General features: G+C 43.8%; 1 protein-coding gene across 1 annotated transcript in view; it reads left to right on the forward strand.

The window, feature by feature from the left end:
- The window catches only part of efna3b (ephrin-A3b), a 64486-nt gene that overhangs the window by 22066 nt on the left and 22797 nt on the right, over positions 1-19623 (forward strand). The gene's annotated exons all lie outside the window — the stretch shown is intronic.

Here is a 19623-nt window from a genome sequence, read left to right on the forward strand (position 1 = left end):
CACTTGAATAGCCTCCAGTCTGTCAGTCTGAGTATCGGCAGAGAGCTGAGAGGTTATCATGCGTCGTCAGGTGCCAGGCCGACTCTTGGTAGCAGGTTTGTCATTTGTAATTAGAGAGTAAAGGAGAGCCGGCTTGTTTTTTTCTCACCTTCCTCTCCTATACTCTGGCTGGAGGCTGTCTCTGGGTATCGACAGACAAGTGACGGAGCAAACACACCCACACACACACACAAATACATGCACTGACACACGTTTGATGGGCCAAGTTTGATTCCATTAAGTGGAGTTTGTCAGTTAGTCAGTGAAGTGTTGGGGTGAATGCTGATGGCCAGACAGTGAATCCCACAGAGCTAAACAGGATCTGAAGCCGCCTGTTCAAACACCGAGGGTGACTGAGCAGTGGCAGGCCTAACTATGATTATTGTATGTCAGTCACACACACACACACACACACACACACACACACACACACACACACTCACGCACACACACCCTATCTGGTGTTGTATGGCTATGTGGTCACGGTCCATGCAGCTCTGAGTTCTTGTCACGGTTAAAAAGGCTTCCTTCTGGAGAGGAGGGGGGAGCGGAGTCTTAAGACGGAGAAGGAGATGGGGAGGAGGTGGTGGTGGCGGTGGTGGGGGTAAGAGAAGCGGGAGATAATAGGAGAGGGCTAACAGTGGGGGTGGAGGGCTGGGATGGACCAAAGAGGGAGTGAAAAGGGGAAGATAGAGGCTGAAGGTGGGTTTTCCGAGTATGAAAGCCTGCGTGCCTCCATTCCTGTGCCATTGATGTATTCTAATGCTAAGTGTGTAAGGCCGGGCCTCGACTGGTCTCTGGGAGCGACGAGCCTTTGATAGGCACAACCAAGCTCTGGGACAGATCCCTCGCATGCCATTCATATGCATATCTCTCTCTGTGTATATCTGTGTGTGTGCATATACACACTTTTTTCTGCCATTTAAGTAACTGTTTTTTTTAGCCATTTGTGCCAGTGGTTAGATTGGTCTCATTTCCATATCAATGTGAGCATGTTTTTTGGCTGTTTTTAGCTTCACACACCCTAATCCTGAATTTACCCCCTAGGACCATGCCGGTGGATGTTTTTTTGATGTGGCAGAGTATGATTCTGTACGTGAGCGTGTTTTCATGGAAGGGGGCATTTGGGTGTGCGGCGTCTCGTGTGTGGCCGTGATGAAACGGGCTACATCTGATCATGTAATTGGCCATCTGCAGAAGAGGGCAAAGTGCAGCGTCTCAGAGAGCACTAGCTTCACTCAGGAGCTCTGTGTGTGTGTGTGTGTGTGTGTTGCATGATGCATGTTGCAGCCCTGTAAGCTATGCGCGCGCCTCGTTGTTGTGCGGATTGCTTTGTTTGCTGTGTGTTCCGGTTCCCCAACCGATTATAGCGTGAAATTCCACACACATTGTGTAGCAATGGGGAGTCTCACATGTGGACAGACACACACAGATGAGGGCGCGCACATAATGACGCACCAAAGCGAGAAGTCAGAGAGGCCTGTTAATGACTGTCGGGGACAGAAAGGGGAGCAGGACTGTGGTGGTGTCAAGGCTTTGTGACGGATGCTGGTTGTAAAATGCCTCGCTCACAGGTTTATTGTCATGAAAAAAAAAAGTAACGATCAGATCCAGCAAGATTGATGCCATTCCTTCTTTCTTTTGCTCTTTTCACACACACACACACACACACACACACACACACACACACACACACACACACACACACACACACACACACACACACACACACACACACACACAGGGCCCTAATCCCCCCCGCGGCCCTGGAGAGTCTCTCCCATCAGTGACCCTTCTTCCACTCCAGCACTTTGGCGTGTTTCTCTACCTCCCCATCCCGCTCGGATTTGTTCTTCTACTTCAACCTACTCTCCTGCTTGTTCATCTTACTTCACCTCCTCTCACCCGCGTACTTCACGGACGGCTGTGTGTTTATCTGTGTGCACTCGTATGTGTTTTTGCAGGAGATAGGGAGGGTGGGGAGTGTGTCAAAGAGCGCTCGCCTTTATACTTTCATTGCCTCCCTTTTCTGCTCAAGAATATGATGGATGTTTTAAAACAGAGCGAAGCTGGAATATCAGTGCCAGCCACTGATGTTGCTTTCACCTCTGAGTGTGTGTGTGTGTGTAGGTGTGTGTGTATGTGCTTGGAGGCACAGGAGGTTATTTGATCTCACTGTGTTGTTGGAGAGGAGGCTGCTCTCTTGCTTTATGACCGGCGCTGTAGGGAGATATTCAGCCTCACCTGCCTCTCCTCAACAATCCATCATCCCTCTCTCAGCAGACAAACGCACTCCACTCATCTTATTACTTCCTCTTGCTCTCTCACATACATTTAAGACTTTTCTCTCGCCGTAATGTATGCACAACCCTCTCAGACTCTCTCCGCACTTTGTCTCATCACAAGTCGAGAGAAACGAGCAAAAGCGTCCACGCGTTTTCGTTTCAATAAATGAGCGACAAAGCGTGCACGTGCGTCGTAATTCTGATAGTGTTTCTGCAAGTGATTAGACGCCGGCTCCTTCGTTAAGATGTTAAGTGTGTGGTAAACTGAACAGGGACGAGGACGAGGCTAATGACTGTTTCTGCACACTTCATCAGATTGCTTGGCGGCAATATTGCCTCATATCACTCTCTGGCACCATTGGCGCTTAATAGTGTGTGTATGTTTGATAGTGTTTGTGTGCGTGGGTGTGTGCGACTGATCACGACGTATATTGCTTTGTAGAGCCATTACAGTTTAATAGGCATAGTGGAATGCACGGCGCGTTAATGCTCCGGCAACATGAAGTAATGACACAATAAAACAATTAAATATGGTGGAGGAGAATTACTTTTGGAACAAGCCGCACCTAGAAGCAATTTGGACTGAGACGGAATAAACAGAAAGTACAGATCAGGGTTATTAAGAGAAGAGCGGGAGCTCTATACCCCATATCTCTCTGTCAGTCCCGTCAGCGTATCCGCTGATTCACAGATCGAAGAATCTATGAGAAATTCTCCTTGAAATTAGGGAGAGGGGATTTCTTAGTGATCATGGGCATGCTGACGCGAGTGTGTTGTAAAAGGAGGTAATGTGTCGCCTTTAAACACATAACAGTTTTCAGATTCAGGGTGATTTTCCATCATCGATCAGTCTGTCGATTTTCTTTTAGATTAATTGTTTAGTCTATAAGGTGTCAGGAAAATTGTGAGAAATGGGCATCATGATTTCTCACCGCTCGGGGTGACGTCTCCTAAATTGATTTTCTTTTAATGAAAAGTCCGCAACACAAAGATATTCAATTTATAGTGATACAAAGTAGGAAACAGCAACTCTTCATATTTGAGCAGCTGGAAGCTGCAAATGTCTGGGATTTTTACCTTATAAATTAAATGATAAATAGACATCTGAATTTTTGGGGTTGAAAAATTCATGCTAATAATTTTCCAAAATAAAACCACTTAATAATTTATGACCAATTTCCAAATGATTTTTTATCTCTTGGGTGCTCTGGTCAAAAATCATATGTGTTGGGTAAACTGTAAACTCGTAATTGTGGCTATAGTTCTGAATATGGATCAGTTTATCCAGTTTACAACAGGATAGACTCCAGCTCTGCCAACACTTTGGTTAAATGTATGAAAAATGGACTAATGATCTGTCATTTTTTAAAAAATGTTTTTTGGTGTTTAAGCTCGTTCAGATCACTGTATTGTATTGCACTGCAGAGGCCTTTGAGCGGATTTTACTCTATACAACGACATCAATAAGGATACAACACTGTTGTCACTGTTGTGGTCTTTTCTCCAGTTTCTCAGAACACGACACCCAAGGAGATTTTCAGAGAGCAATGTTCTCAAACTGAAGATCCATATATAGGGAGCGAGAGAGAGACGTCTAAATTTAGAGGTGTTGAACCAAACGGATGCACGATACATAGCGTTATTTGTTGTGGGCGGCAATATTGCTCCCTTATGCACGTTCAGGGTTTCCGCTGTCCGGTAATTATCGGGTGTTTACTGGAAAAGACTCTGTTGATGTCGGTCATCGCTGAGGTCATAGTGTCGAGTGAAAATAATTCCTTCAAAGCACGATTTGAACTGTATTCAAAGAAGAAGAAGAAGAAGAAGAATCTCACTGTTTGGCCTGTGAGGAGGTTGTGTCTTCACCCTTGCCAGCTGCAGCTGTAGAAGTATGCTGGTTGGTTGGTTTGTCAGAACACAAAAGCTTGGATGTGTCTCGGCACAGAATAAAGTCCATTAACTTTTGTACCATCTGGATAGTGGGAAAGAGTCAGGAATCTTTTCTTAATTCATTTAACATAATGAGAACGAGTGTTTGTTGACATTGTTTGTTTCTCAGGGCCTAATGCATAGACAGTAGGTCTGTTGATCTTAACATATGATGAAGCAGTTTTAGGTGATTTAAGAAACATAAGTCTTTATATGGGCTCCGGGGCGTGACTCAACATTTTAATTTGTCGCACCGGTGCACCTGAAATGTAATTATTTATTACATTTATTCAAACGATTGAGGTTATTGCAATTTCTTGTTGAGCGTGCTGTTATTTAAATGAGGAAAAACAGGCATTTGAACTTTGAGGCCTGTTCACAATCATTTACATAATGTGCTAAGAAATGTAATATATAGATGCACACTATATATGCTAGTGCACCTCAATAAAGAAGTGAGGCGCACACTCAACCACTGTGAAAAGTTGTTCTTGAGCTCTCCAGGTATCAACGAGGCAGCAGTTACCAGTACTCCTCTCTCACTGTAACAAACAGTTCCCCTTCGTATGTTTATGTAAATGCTCCAACACACTAATGAGTTGCTTCGTTTCCAAGGTTAATTTAAATCACATCAGTGGTGTCTGGAGTCAATTTTACAGAGGGCCGCAAACAACCATTGAAAATCTTTTCCCAAAGTGTCGTTAAAAGTCTGGTTAGCACCGGGCGAATGAACAGAGGGAGACCAATTAAGGTCAGACCACCAACCATATTCAGTGTGGGCGACAGCCATATGTGTATATCTGTGTTTAAATGTTGATTTGTTTATGTGTTGGTAAGTGTAGGAGTCGGTGTGACTGTGAAGTCTCTGACTCACCGAGCAGACTGAGAAACCACCAGGAAATACTGAGGTGATTCGTCAATTTTTACGTAGGTGTTCGTCTGAGAGTCTCCTTCTCTCTCGTCTTCCTTTTCCTCTCCATCTTTTCTCTCTCTTTGTCTTCGCTTCTTCTCTCTCACATGTGTGTCTTTATGTAATCGTTTGCGGGGATCTGTTGAGAATTAGAGATCGAAAACCCATTTACAGAGGTTACCTACGTAAAGTCAGCCTATTTGTCTGCTGTGAAATCGAAACCTTACCCTCTGCCGCTCTCTCCCTCCTTTTTTTTTCTCTCTTTTTCCTCTTTCTCAAACTGTCTCTTTCTCAACCTCTCTGTCTCGGGGGTCACAACTTCACAATGGAGGTGCGATAAGAAGAGAGATAGGATGATTGGGAAGAAATGAGGGAATTTGTTAAAGATAGAGGCATGGACAGAGAGGTCATTAGTGAGGAATAAAGAGGAGACAGAGTGTCGGGGTGAAGTCACATCTGATGAAGGATGAGGGTGTGCATTTAATTTTGTTGTTGTTGCACACCACGCAGACAGTTTCCATCCTAAAAACAAAAGCTTTTTGAAATTGCCCTCTAAAGTGGATACATTTAAAAGTAAAATTTTGTCTTGAGTGCCACCTTTCAGAGACAAAGTCAAGGACTGGGCCATAATTCAATAAAGATGTTAATTTTTTTTTTTTTTACATACATACACTGCCCAAAATTCTCATATTGAGATATTAAAGTTAACAGTTCTGATATCAGCATGGGAATATTTTAATAATTTTGGCAGTGTGAGATATTTTTTGACATATTTAACATAGTGCAGTATATATACTGTTTTTATGTGAACTGGGTTTTATTTTGAGTGAGTGTGAAATATACACCACATTGCTCCCCTGTGCATGCTCAGGGTCTTTTGCAATCCAGTAATTAAGGGTTGGGTTTTATGGGGAAAAGCCACCGGTTTGTTAGCAGAATCATTATAGAATACGACAAACCCAAATGCTCCAAATGGTTCAAAATCAGGTGCTCAAACTGGAACAGAATGGCTTTTATGAAGATGTAAAAATGGAATAGAACATAGGACAATACTTTATTTTCTTTATTTTATACATACGAAAATATTAAAAAAAAAAAAATTAAATGTCAGTCATAATGAAGTAATGTCCAAAACCTAATTTTCCTACTTTACTACTGAGTGACTATTGTGTTACGTGTTTAAAATACTCTGTCTCTGGCTGCCGTGTCTTGTCATCCCTGAAGTCATAGTGTTGGTCAGAGCTGCTGTAAATCACCTCTCTACTGTTTCCCCTCTCTCTAAACTGAGCTCCATCGGTCTCAGAGTCTCTTCTGTCCAGTTGTGTTCACTGGGTGAATGAGCCTGGTCGAGCTGAGCCCCGATGACGATTGGTGAATCGTCTCGTCATCCGAGGTTTTAGTGCTGGCTGACTCCAGTCAGTTAATAGAGCCAAGTAGTTCCACGGCTTCCTGAGCTACTTGCTAACAGCAGCTGGTCGCTACAGCCAAAGATAGCTGCAGCAAAGTCTACAGTGTGCAGCAGTTAGCGGTTATGCTGCCCCCTGTAGTTTGTCCTTTGGACTCTCAGCACACATGAGTTAATGGGGTTGTATTCACTGCAGTGTTGATTTTGTCCACATCATCCACACCTTCATCAACCAAGCAGCACTGTCTGTTTTTCTGTACTTTTTCAGTTTTTAGAATCCATATCCAAGGATGCAAAGAAAAGTAATTATGTTCAAGTTATCTGATGACTGAAATAGTGTGATTTGATTTGAGGGTCTCAGTGCCGAGGAATCATCCAACCCAAACTAACCTCTGATCAAATCACTGCTCAGTGTTAATTGATAATGTATAAGTTTGTCAAAAGGGTCTAAACTCTTTCCTAGACGATGGTGGGAAAGTACACATTTGTTTTTGTCGACTAAAAGACAAGGATGAAGGAGAAATTTAGCTGTTCTTTAAAAAAATTGTTTCAGCTTGGATGGCAAAGTGTGCATGGAAACCTGTTTGACACAAAAGGGGTGCTTTCAAATTTATCTGCATTAGTGCGGTCATGGCTAAAGTGAATGAGAGGGAGAGAGATAGGAAAAGATGGGTCAGAAGGGGGTGAGAGTGTGTTATTAAATGATGCGTGGCCACCAAAGGGTGGGAAGGGGGGGTGGGGGGTGAGTTTGAGGATTTATGGTGAGAAACAGCATGATGTGAGTGTGAGAAAAGAGAGGAGAGTGCGGAATGATGGAAAACAGGATTAGATAGACAACGCCGCGGGGAAGTGGTTTGGGCCTGTAGCAAGGAGAGAAAAGTGACAGAGAGGGCCAGTGTACCAACGTGAGAGAGAGAGAAAGAGTGTGAGGGACATACAGAGGAGGAGAGAAGTGGCATAAATGAGTCAAGGTAGGGAGTCAGCGTGGATACGCTGGAGCGAGGCAGGAAGAAGGAGATGGTGCCGAGGAAGAGGGAGACAGAAAGTCAGTGTAAGTGTAACAGAGTCTGACACAAAGCTCCGACCTAAGCTAATAGCCTGTCTATTAATATCTCCTGCTAATGACCGCCACTCCCTGTCACAGAATGGCAGAGAGCGTAATCCTTATTCATCAGTTTTTAACTTTCACTTCCTGAATAATGATCCTAATAAAGTCTTTAAATATGGAGGAGAACAGAGCGACCCTCTGTGTGATAATCATTTCATAATGACGTATGAGCTGCAGCGGCCAGCGTTGGTGACAAGACCGGGTTTTGTCTGACTGGCAGGAAACCAGCAATAGATTCAAAACAGCAGCAGTTTCTGGGATCATTTGACATTTTGGGAAAAGATTGATTGACCACTCTTATATCTGTCCACTAAATATGAAGCTACAGCCAACAGACTGTTGATTTGGACTTATCCAGGTTGAGTAGGTCATAAATAAAATCTATTTTGTGGTGTTAAGGATGAACTGAAGCATTTGCTCTGTAGTCTGGTGGTGAGGTACACTGCCTTTCGTCATTGTTTGCCCACAGGGCCTTGTAGTTGCTTTAAGTCTATTTCCCCAAGAAGTCAAAAATGCTCATTTAGAAAAACACAAGGCGCTGTGTAGGCGCACCCATTTTTTAAACTACAAACCACAGCAGAAGTTGATATGAGGAAGAACTCTGGAGAGTCGTTACTATGATGATAGTTTTATATTTTGTCTCGGTGGTCCCCATGTTAAGAACAGAATTGCACAGTCATACAGTAATTAACAAAGACTGTCCGCAGATATCGAGACCAGTCAAGGCATCTGTTTCCACATCTGTTTGTTTGAGGAAACAGTTGAGGTGACTGTGTTATTTGGCCAGAGGCTTCTGTATTCAAACCCAAAAACGTGGGGGTTGGATTTTTTTGGTGAAAAGCCTAACGCTCTTCTCTAATGTCGCAAATGTTACTCATATTTAACATTTTTCTTCCCTTCACTTGTAATTCTCTTTTATTACGCATGGTTAAAGACATTTTTAAGTACTTCTTGCCATACCTCTAAGGCTCATTAATTCCCATTCAATTACAAACAGCACAGAAAACTCCAGAGACATCTAATTCAGTCAGTGAAGGTAATCAGTCAGTGTGAACGAGAAGCCAATAATTGTTTTCTTAAAGTGTTGCATCAGCACACTGGCATCAGTCTATACAAAGCTTCGCAAACAGCAAGTTCAGTTTTCCACTTCATAAAAAACGTACACTTACATTTCAGAGTGGAACACAAAACTGGCAAAACACTGAGAGATAGATCTAAAGTTTGTTTTATTATTTGTCTTCTTCCTGTTCTCCTCTCTCAAAAAGATATTGGACCTCGCTGATTGATTTCTGAGTCACAGGCGAGAAGAAAAGAAAACAGAAGGGTACATAAAGTGTGAATTAAGAAAAAAAACAACCTCCTCTTTGTCTTTATAGATGTTTTGGAGTTTGTCTTCTGACCCAAGCAGACACACAACTCAAATATGTGAGGGAACTGAAACAAGAAGCATCCGGCAGTTAATTCCAGAGATCGTCTTTAATGTAATATTTATACAGTGTTTGTTTCAGATTGTTAAAGCAATTCCAATGGAGGAAAGAGAGAATACGTTTGTATGTGTTTGGCAGTTTCTTTTCTCTTTTCTCTTTTTTCTTACATACCCACAAGAATAATTAAAAAAAAATGCTGAAATAAAGCAAATTGAATATTATTGTACAGAGGTACATGGGGACTTGTTGTACAAGAAGGTTGTCGAGTACACAAATGTTTTTAATCAAATTTTAAAAACTGCCTATCGAGAAATGCTGTTGTGAAAGAGAAATAAAGTAATGAGAGAACGAGACTTTTATTTTTCAACAAAGGATAAAAAAGAAAAGAAACACCCCTCAGAGCCATGTTAGTATATATTTTTGAGTTTATGGGGTGCACTTGAATGCATCAAAAAGTCCCTTTCAGATCCCCTGCACTATGTTGTACAAAATATTGTAGATTTCAGTGTTTATTAGATGCACTGGAATGTACCATAAAGTCCCTGTGTGTGTGTGTGTGTGGGTGTGGGTGTGGGTGTGTGTGTGCAGCCGGCCAGAGGACAGAGGCATTGTGCCCTTAAATGGCACCAAAATGCAGCATAGTTGTTTATGACATATATTGGCACGACCATCTTCCCCTGCCAGTGTGTTGTATAGCCTACCGAGATTTACTTTTTAATTTCGGACCCTGCTGGTGCATTTAATCAAAGTTGGAGCTATGATGCATTAAGCTTGATCGCTGTCTTCCCTGTGCTGGAGTGGAAGACAGCCCCGGCCCAATTTAAGCCCGGGTTACTATCAACTGTGCTGCAACCACTTAGGTTACTGCAAAAACATTGGGAAAATGCAAAAGTATTGCTAGTAAACTTTAGTTAGAAGTGTGGAAATTTGCAAACAAGGTTTTTTTTTTAAACATGTGTTGATCCCACAGAGCTGAAAGCAATGCGACTGCGCCATAGACCAACAAAATAGTATATAGTATAGTAAGATGTGCCTACATAGGCAGGTTCACAACGTGTGTTCACTGTGGTTTTATGATTATAAAGGTTGCTTTGAGTTAATCCGGAGGACAGCTGCTTCACATCAAACTATTGTACTGTATGACTGTGGACTGTTTGTGTGACCTGCTGACGTTTATAAGAGCACAGAGCATTAATTAACATGAAATACTAACAGCAAGTCAGGAGTTTTAAGAAATCAATGAAGCTCATTCACTGTTCCGCGCTCTGTCGCTCACAAATGTGCATGTTGAAGGGAAGGCACAGATTTGTTTCGTTTATGCTGCCGGAGGATCGCTGCAGGTAACATCCTCAATATTTTCCTAATTAAAGACGTATTTCACCCACCTGCATCCCACCCGCTATTAATCAGAATTTATGACCCGTCACGCCTGATCCGCAAACTGAGGTGTGTGCATCACTGTTACACACAGAGGGAGACGCAGCAGAGCTCCTCCTCCTCCTGAGTTAAATATCATTGTATTTTGTCACATGCAGATGGAACAGGTGATTAGTGGGAGGCATTGCCTGCAACAAACCTGAGGACGAATGTCACTGCTTGATATCAACACATCAGGTCCTGGTGCACTTAGTTTGTAAAGGGAATGCGAGACACTTGAATTCGTTTCATTGATGTTACGCCCAGAAAACACCCATGTTTAATGAAGAGTCTAAACAAAACACTGTTGCGCCATGTGCCTCACGTTGGGCCCAGATTATCTGCATCGGACACACCCTAAATACACTCGAGCCATGAGTTTAGACCATCTGGCATAAATCATTAAAATAATGCCCTTTGTCTTTATGAATTTATTTGTCCCTTACCATAACTAAGGAGGCATGTTTAGGCATAACTCTCACTGGAAAGCCAAGGAATCCCAAAAATGATAACTTGATTAAATTATCCACAGTAGATTAACCAGAGCAACAAATTGAAGCTTTAATTCTGAACATTAGTACTTAGAAAATTTTGATTGCAAAATGTGAAATTACACATGACAGGGCTAATAAACAGTAACCAATTACACAGTACGCACAAACTTCCTTCCCTGCATGTATCCACCAGCTCATCATTACCCAAACTCCTGCTGGTTCTCTCTCTAATTCTTCTCCCGCTGTATGCCTCCTCCTGTCCTTCCCTTTCTCCTTATTTCCTCCTGCTTACAAGGCCAAGGAGAGATGTAAGGCTTGAAAGCGAGGCCAGGCGAGTTAGTGCAACACATATTTCTTAAGTGGGATGTCTTTGCTCAGCCAAGCGACACACATTCCAATTAAAAGACCTCCACGTACGATGCAGTTGTGGATCTACTCATCAGGCTGCCTTGGAAAGCTTCACCCTCTGAGAACCGGTTTGATGTGTCCTTGAAAAATGGAGGGTCCTGATCGATTTTTCACCACACAGGCTGGATGTTAGAGTGTGGCGGTGATGAAGGACCAAATCTCTCCTTCCTCTATCTTCTCTTGCCGTCCAGACTGTCTGCCTGTCTGCCTTCATTTCTTCAGCGTCTCTCTCCCTGAAACATCTCCCTGTCGATCTGACCCTTAACACACACACAAACGAAAGAGGGTATGCAAAAGCCAAAAAAACCACACACACTCTAATGTTTCTCCGTCTCTCTGGCTGCCCCACTTTGCTCCTCTCACAGCGGTTATGTAAAGACAGGACTAGTGTGTTCTTGCACATGCAAAACACCACACATACAGTAACACTGTCACGTCATTGTTTAACGGCGCATTTTAGCGATGGCGAGGGGAGAGGGGGAGCGAGATGTATAAATGACATCGCATAGGCGCCGTTGCACCGGGTAAGACACGATGACATGACATCGCTGCTCCCTCTCTGCCGTAACAACCGCACAGAGAGGAGGAGGGTGTGAGGTAGGGAATAAGGGGAGAGGAAAGTAAACAAGTTGAGAACGAGAGAGAAGCGAGGGGGTAATAAAAGGGAAGGCAGAGGTATGAAGGCTGACACTGCACATTCGTGCTCAGTTGGAGGTCCAGAGTGTTGTGCTTCTTACACCTCTGAAGTTGCTTTGTCTCATTTAGTCTTTCATAACACAACTCTGATATGTGTGTGTGCGTGTGTTTGTGTGTGTGTTGAAAGTGTCTAGACTGTCTGCTGCATTCACCGGCATGTAGACGACCTTTAGAGTCACCAGGGTGGTAGAAGGCACGCACGCACACACACACACACACACACACACACATGCTTGCTACATAGAAATGAACCGCAATCTGTTCCTTGTTAAAGCTCGCATGAATAACACACACACACACACACACACACACACACACACACAGAAACACACAGAAACACAGTCACACAAATAAAGCATTAGCCAAGCTTGAAGGTTTCTGCCGCTGGAAACATCAGCCCAGTCAGTCTCACCCTCCCCTTCACTTTTCTCCCTGACCTCTCTGGCCTCCTCCTCCCTCCCTGACCACCCTCACTTCCTCCATCCATCTCCCGCTCCTTTGTTTTCGTCACGTCACTCGCTCGTTCTCATTTTCCTCGCCACTTCTACCACCAGCGTTTTCTTTTTGTTGTTTCTCTCTCCCTGCAACATGCAACAAAAAAGTCAGCTTAGGGTCTGTTTTTGCAATCAGCACACAAACAGATATAACAACGGCGACGCAGCGGCATGGGCACACATAGACACGCAAACACAAACAAGGATTTTAATTTGTGTGTTTATGCAAAGCCAGCATTTGCTATTCAAACCAGCCGACCACAACCAATTACAACCAATCCAATTACCTTCTACATGCAACACTTGATATCAAGAAAAGGTCTGCTTAGACATCAGTGAACAATGCTGCGATCCAAGCAAGCTCACGCGGCTGATTGTCTGCGTGTGTGTGCGTGCTAGCTGACCTGCAGGTTATTCCCTGGTTGGCTCATCGTCCTGTCTGATTGGCTGCCTGCCGGTTTCATCACATTGCACCAGAGACAGAAACAGACCTCGGTGGCCTCTCACCCACAGGTCTCTCTCTCTCTCTCTCTCTTTTTCTCTTTCTCCCTCTCTCTCTCTCTCTCTCTCTCTCTCTTTTTCTCTTTCTCCCTCTCTCTCTCTCTCTCTCTCTCTCCCTTTCTCTCCCTCTCTGTTTGTTTCCCAGTCCGACTGAGCCGAGCCCAGAGCTCAGTGTTGGCTGACTTTGGTTTTGTCTGGCAGGCCGAGCTGTGGGGAAGCACTTTGATTGAAGAGACAGAACAAAAGCTCACACTGCCATCTTTGAAGCAGCTGTCCTGCACATGACAGTCTTACACACACACACACACGCACGCACACGCACACGTAGGCAAGCACATATGAAGACAAGTCTGCCGGCAGGAGCAGCTGTGACACCTGCAAAAGTGTGCATGTAACCTGTCTGCTGCTCACACATATTAGCAAACAAACGCCCCTTTCTGTCACCTACCCAACGCACACACATACACACACATGCACACATGCACTGTCTGCTTATCATTTCTTTGTGAACAGCTATTGTCGTCAGTGTTAAAGCTTTGCAATAGCTTTCGCTCCAGTCTGCCTGATTTTGCAATGACTGTGGGCGATAAGGATCAAACTAAGAGCCGCAGGTACTGCTTATTTACAGTATCGATTAAGCTGCCGATAATTTCCATCATGATCCCATGGTAATCAAATGCCTTGTTTTGTCCAAAACCTCAAAATAGGAATGGACTGATATTTTCAGGGTCAGTACTCAATCTGATTACTCATAACCAAGGTGACCGACCAATATTTTGATGCACATTTGCAGTACAATTTAAAATAAGCAGTGATGTAATGTACAATTTACTCAAGATTTGATTTGATAACTTCTGTTAGTAATTACTTTGCAGATTGATAGTCGTAGAATGTGATAATCAGCCAGGCTGATAATCGGTCTATCCCTACCTCAAAATATTCAATTTAAAGTCATGGGAGATCAGGAAAAGCTGTGCTCGCTCACGTCTGAGAGCTTAAAAACGCTTAACAAATGACTTGTAAGGCAAATTATCTGATTATCAAGATAGATTCTGAAACTGTTCACTGCAACCTTTGATAAAATAATGGAATGTGTAGTATAATTTTACATCAGAATAGATTCAGTGTACATTTTTGATTTGTTGGGAATTGGATGGGAACAGGCAGCAGTGACAACTCTGACACTGTCATATTTTTAAATGAGTACCACATTATTAGTATAGTAGTATGCCTCAGAATGCCTACTTAAAGACCAGGAGAAGGTTAATGAATCTTACATTGCAATATTGATATGAAATTGATTTGTTGCCCGGCTCTAATTGTGCACACATGCAAGCCTATCCGCCTTGATGCTGACCTTCATCATTTCCTCCTCCGTTGTCACTGTGTCTGCTTTGCTTTGCTGTTCCTCTGACGCTGAAAAAGAAAAAGAAAATGATGGGCTGAGCAGAAAAGGTGAGAAAGACGGTGTGACAGGGACAAATAGAGGAGAATAGATGGAGGTGGCAGTGGGAGAAGCACCGTGAGGGAAGCTAAATGCAGGTGTGTAGAAGCATTTAAAGTGAGTCAATTCTGCCTCAGAGAGACAAACTAAGTTCAGAGTTCAGACAGACGAGCGAGCGCTGTCTGGCTGGCGGCTGCTGCTTCGGCTCAGTGGTAATGATAAACATTACAGCAACCTAATGGATGGACGAGTCGCCGACCACGGCCTGTGATGTCGCTTTATCTTCTCTCTGAAGCCCCAACACCAGAGTGATCACAGCCTCCACGACCTCGGCCGGGAATGTGTGCTAAGCAAATCACCGACCGCACCGACCAACAATAAAGCCCGGGTTTGAATTTCAATTGGCCCGTGACCGGGAGGAGGGATGGAAAGATGGAGGCAGGCAGGCAGAAGGAGAGCGCTGATGAGAGGCGGAGAGATAGAAGGATGGAGGGAATGAGGGGAGAGATGAAGGGGTCAGCCCGGTGAGATAAGCGAGGGCAGGGAATGAGAAATGGAGTATGAAAGTGAAAGCAGATGGAGATATTTTACATAGAGGTAGATAGATGGATGACAGGGGGTGCGACGAGGGGACAGGGCGGAGAGATAATTACCAAGATAGAGAGGGAAGTAAACGACAGGAGAGAAAGAGGGAAAGGGATTACAACTTTACAGCACGGTGGATAGATTGGCAGCGGCAAACGGAGAGAGAGGGGGGACGGAGAGCTGCCGGAGACGAGAGGAACAGGTGATGTCAAACAGAGGCAGAACAGATCGAAAAAGAAAGTGTGTTTGAAGGCGAGTAAGGACAGTAGGGGAGGGAGAAAGTCCTTGCCAGAGGGGACGAAAACGTCAAAAAGCAAGCGCAGTTGATTCATTTCTCTCATGTGTTTTTTTTTTTTTTTCTGTAATGTCAGCTGTGCCCGTTTGTGTTCTCTCTGCTCTCGCACACACACCTGCGAAGGCGCACACGCACGCGCCCACCTACTCACGCGGCACCAATACCACAGCCAGCTGCGCGCATACACACCGCCATTCATAAAGGCGCCACAACGGCCTCCCAAGACATAACAGCATCTTTTCATATTCTCAAAATTGGCTGAATCAAAGTGCTGTTAACAAGGCAGGGGGCCGGTCTGTCAAAAGAACTCGACAGCAGCTGAGGTGAGCAGGTGGCACATCTGGTTTCAAAAGAGATATTTTTAAATCTCATCCAGAAGGCAGCAATATACCAGCGACGGTCCCTGAGTATTCCTGCATTCGCATTTCGTCCGTATCTGCTACACTGGAGGTATACTGGAGCAAAGTGGAGGTGTATTGCACCGCTGAGGACGAGGCTGAGAAATAGAGTTGTGTGGTGGGAGGGAGGTATTCTCAACGCTCAGGTTTACTGGAAGTGTACTTCCTGTTCCTTTTGTGCAAAGAAAATGTTAGATGACTCGAAGTTGGGGCGTATGTTTGGGTGGGCTTGAAACTCTTGAATCATCAACATGAGAATGTTAAGGAAGTTAAGAAGCGCTGATTGATTCAACTCATGCTTTATGTAACATGCAATAAAATGTCCCACCTTAAAAAAATGCCAGTAGTCTTGGTGAATTTTTTTCTTCTTCACCAGATTATACCTAGCTGACATTAAACAATAAACAGGTAGCAAAACATCCTTTCATTTTTTGGAACAGCTAAAAAGATAAACCAATCCACTTACGTGGCTGCAGATCCATGCCTTTAGAAACAAGTGTGTGCATGGCACGTGCACACAATCACACACGTCTTATACCCCTAGGCTAGTGTGCATACAAAGTGTAAAGATGTGATTTGACTCAGATTTAGCTGGGCAGCCCAAACTGCTGCACAGATGCATCCCTGAAATATGTCGGGATGAGTCAACTTGAGCGAAAAATTCATACGAATGTCAGAGTGTTATGAAACTGTTTACCTAACTTAAAGCGATGAGAAGAAAAGGGGAGAGACTGAAGGGAACATCATTTCTGATGAGTTCTGACACGAGTCAGAGGCTGAGCTAAACGCAAACGCAGAGGAACGTTCACACGTACACAGTTGCCACTTTGGCTGTTTGGGGTGAATGATCACTAACAGTCCTGTGGTCAAAGACAGGAAAAAGCAGAGATGTGCCTCTCTTTCTGTTAAACACACCTTTGCACTCACATTCATTAATTTACTTTTAAAATCTGGATCAATTTTGGTGGAATAACAAAGTGTTCTTCGACCTGCCTATTCTCCATAGCAACAGCAGTTGAGGCTCATGGGTGATGTAGTATTTAGAGTCATTGGCAAAACCAAACTGATGGAAAGAAAACATTACATTTTAGAAATGATAGTTGTTGTTGGCCTCGATAACATCAACCTCTGCTGTTGTTAAATTATCCAGGAATTGACCATGGAGGCATAATACATCCACAACCTCCAATTCTGCACCTTCAGACGTAAAGAAGTGAATTATTACACCTGCAGGTAGAGCCTGTCAGCAAAGATTGAATTTCCCAAAATCGTGCCCTCTGCCGTGGAGGTGAAACAAGGTGAATGTGGGGAAAATCCGTCTCACAATTATTTTGTCCGTCTCTTATTCTCGGCCCTTTCCTGTCGCTTTTCACCAACCGAAAAATGGGCTTTTTAGGCCACAGCGTGAACTAACAAGAGAGCTCAGGGCCCATTAGTGGATGGATGCTTGCTTCACCTGTGCTGACAAGTTTTAGAGGAAGTGTGATGGAGGGATGAAGGGCTGAAGGAGTAAAGCGATTAGATAAAGATGAAGCCCGTCTTGTAGCTGTCCTGTTTGCGTGTGCTCCCGTCTCTGTCTGCATGGATGATAGAATATGACGCTGACTTAGTGTCAGACTCCTTGCTGACACATAGTGTAGTTAGAAAGAGATTAGAGAGATGTGAGAGAAACGAGGGAAGGGGAGGAGGAGGTGAAGGAGGGGAGATGGATAGATTTAGAGACAGTGGTGGTGCTTAAAATGGCCATTTCAGTAGAATGAGTGAATGAGAATCTACTCTTTCATCCCTCTTGTCCATCCCTTCATCGCTTTGTGTCCCTGCTCTGTGAACAGTTTCCTTGACTTTGCTCTTTATCTGTGTGTTTGCCGTCGCTCTCTCTGAAAACCAACTGGCCATGAGTTGGATTTCTGTCTGATTTACTGTCACTGTGACTTTGTCACCCTCTCTCTCTCTCTCTCTCTCTGTCTGCTGTCTGTCTGTCTATCTGTCTATCTGTCTGTCTCTCTTTCTCTCTCCCTCTCCTCGTGAATCTCATATTAAATTTTAATTCCCTGCAGTGGAGGGGCAGAGCGCACGGCAGTGACAGAGCCTGACAGACACATGGTAAAGGAAATATAGACAGGGTGAAGGCTGAGAGCGGCGGCACGTGTGTGTGTGTGTGTGTGTGTGTGTGTGTGTGTGTGTGTGTGTGTGTGTGTGTGTGTGTGTGTGTGTGATAGAGAAAAACAAGGACATATCTTCAGGTTTCTCTGTGTGTCCGCTGTTATTTTGCGACAGCTGTTTTTTTCAATATGTTTAAATTAGGAAAAAGTGAGCAAACGCACACAAATGTTTAACCTCTTCACGTTTCTAAATGTGTGTGTGCGGGTGCGTCTGAGCGCGCGCACGCCTTCGCCTTTTTTACTGTGTGTGCACTGTCAGCAGAAAGTTGGCACTGAAACTGATAAACCATTATGCACAACATGGGAGTGCATGTTTATGTGCCATTTTGTGTGTTGGCGTGTGTGCGCGGCAGCCTGTGTGTATTAGGTTTAATGATCTTTTTTGATGGTCTGGTGTAGCGGATATTGAGATAGATGGTCCATATGCTCTTTATGGTCCATGCATATTTCATATTCCAGCAGCAAAGCAGAGCAGAGCAGGCATTGCTTATATGGCCAGGATGTTGCACTGGGACGTGGGCTGACTTTATGAGCGCTCATATACACATCCCACTGCTTTTGTCCCCTTTGAATAAATGCCCGAGCGCGAATAAATACAACACATTTCATAATCCTTCCACAAAGACACCTACATACCCATAAACCTTAATGTCGCACGTGGAATATCCGATCTTAAATGGACCCATGTGGCCACCTGTTGTGTGAGTCAGCGGTGCGTGTTTGCGCGTCGCTCAGGACAGCAGAAGATTTGAAGTAATAACCTGCAGTGTGTCTTCATATGAATAAATGCTAACTTTGCTACTTTCCACCCCCATTTATGAAACACAACCGTGATTCAGCCGATACCTTCTTCATTTCCTGTTCTTTTCTTGAGAAATACCCCCAGGCACACAGAAAGTGATGCCTTTTATGCTTCTGGCAGCAGCAGCAGCAGTGGTTTGTTTTGGTATAAACAGATGAAGAGCTCAATGGTGGGATTGAAAGAAAATAACAAGAACTACAGGAAACTCGAACCTCATCAAAAAGAAAATACAATGAAAAAGGCGTCATAGTGTTTCATATTTTGCTGCAAATTTCGGCGAGGATTTATTAATTGTAGTTGTCATAGTGGCAGGGCGCGAGGAAAAAGCACGTACAGTAAGTAATGATTAGTTAGCGTGGAACGAGTTGTCAGAATAATGAAAAATAAAGAAGGTCTATGTGGATTACCACATAAATTAAAGTAGTAAGTCACAGTGAAGCTGCAGCTCGAGAACAGGCACATGCGGCACGCCCACACACAGACAAATGTTTGTTTGGCACGGTGGAATTGCTTTGTCAAATCCATGATAAGCTGTTAGAGTTGGTTTGTTACCCTCCACTTACTGACTTCCCAAAACTGTTCAGCATGTGGACATATTTTCATAGTCATGTTTTTTTTTGTAAGTGTGCAACTTGGGATTAAAACAAGGGATCATCATTTTTTTTTTTAAATTCTGAGCATCTTGAAGAGAAAAGTTTCCTCCCAAACAACTCTTGTGTCTCCGATTCGGACGGAAAAAGCCCACACTCAAGCACGCGTAGGTCCACATGAATGCACATGTTGCTGACTGTCGTATGATGACTGACAGGTTGCCACCACGTGGAG

This window comes from Acanthopagrus latus, chromosome 17 (assembly GCF_904848185.1).
Source record: "Acanthopagrus latus isolate v.2019 chromosome 17, fAcaLat1.1, whole genome shotgun sequence".
NCBI lineage: Eukaryota > Metazoa > Chordata > Actinopteri > Spariformes > Sparidae > Acanthopagrus > Acanthopagrus latus.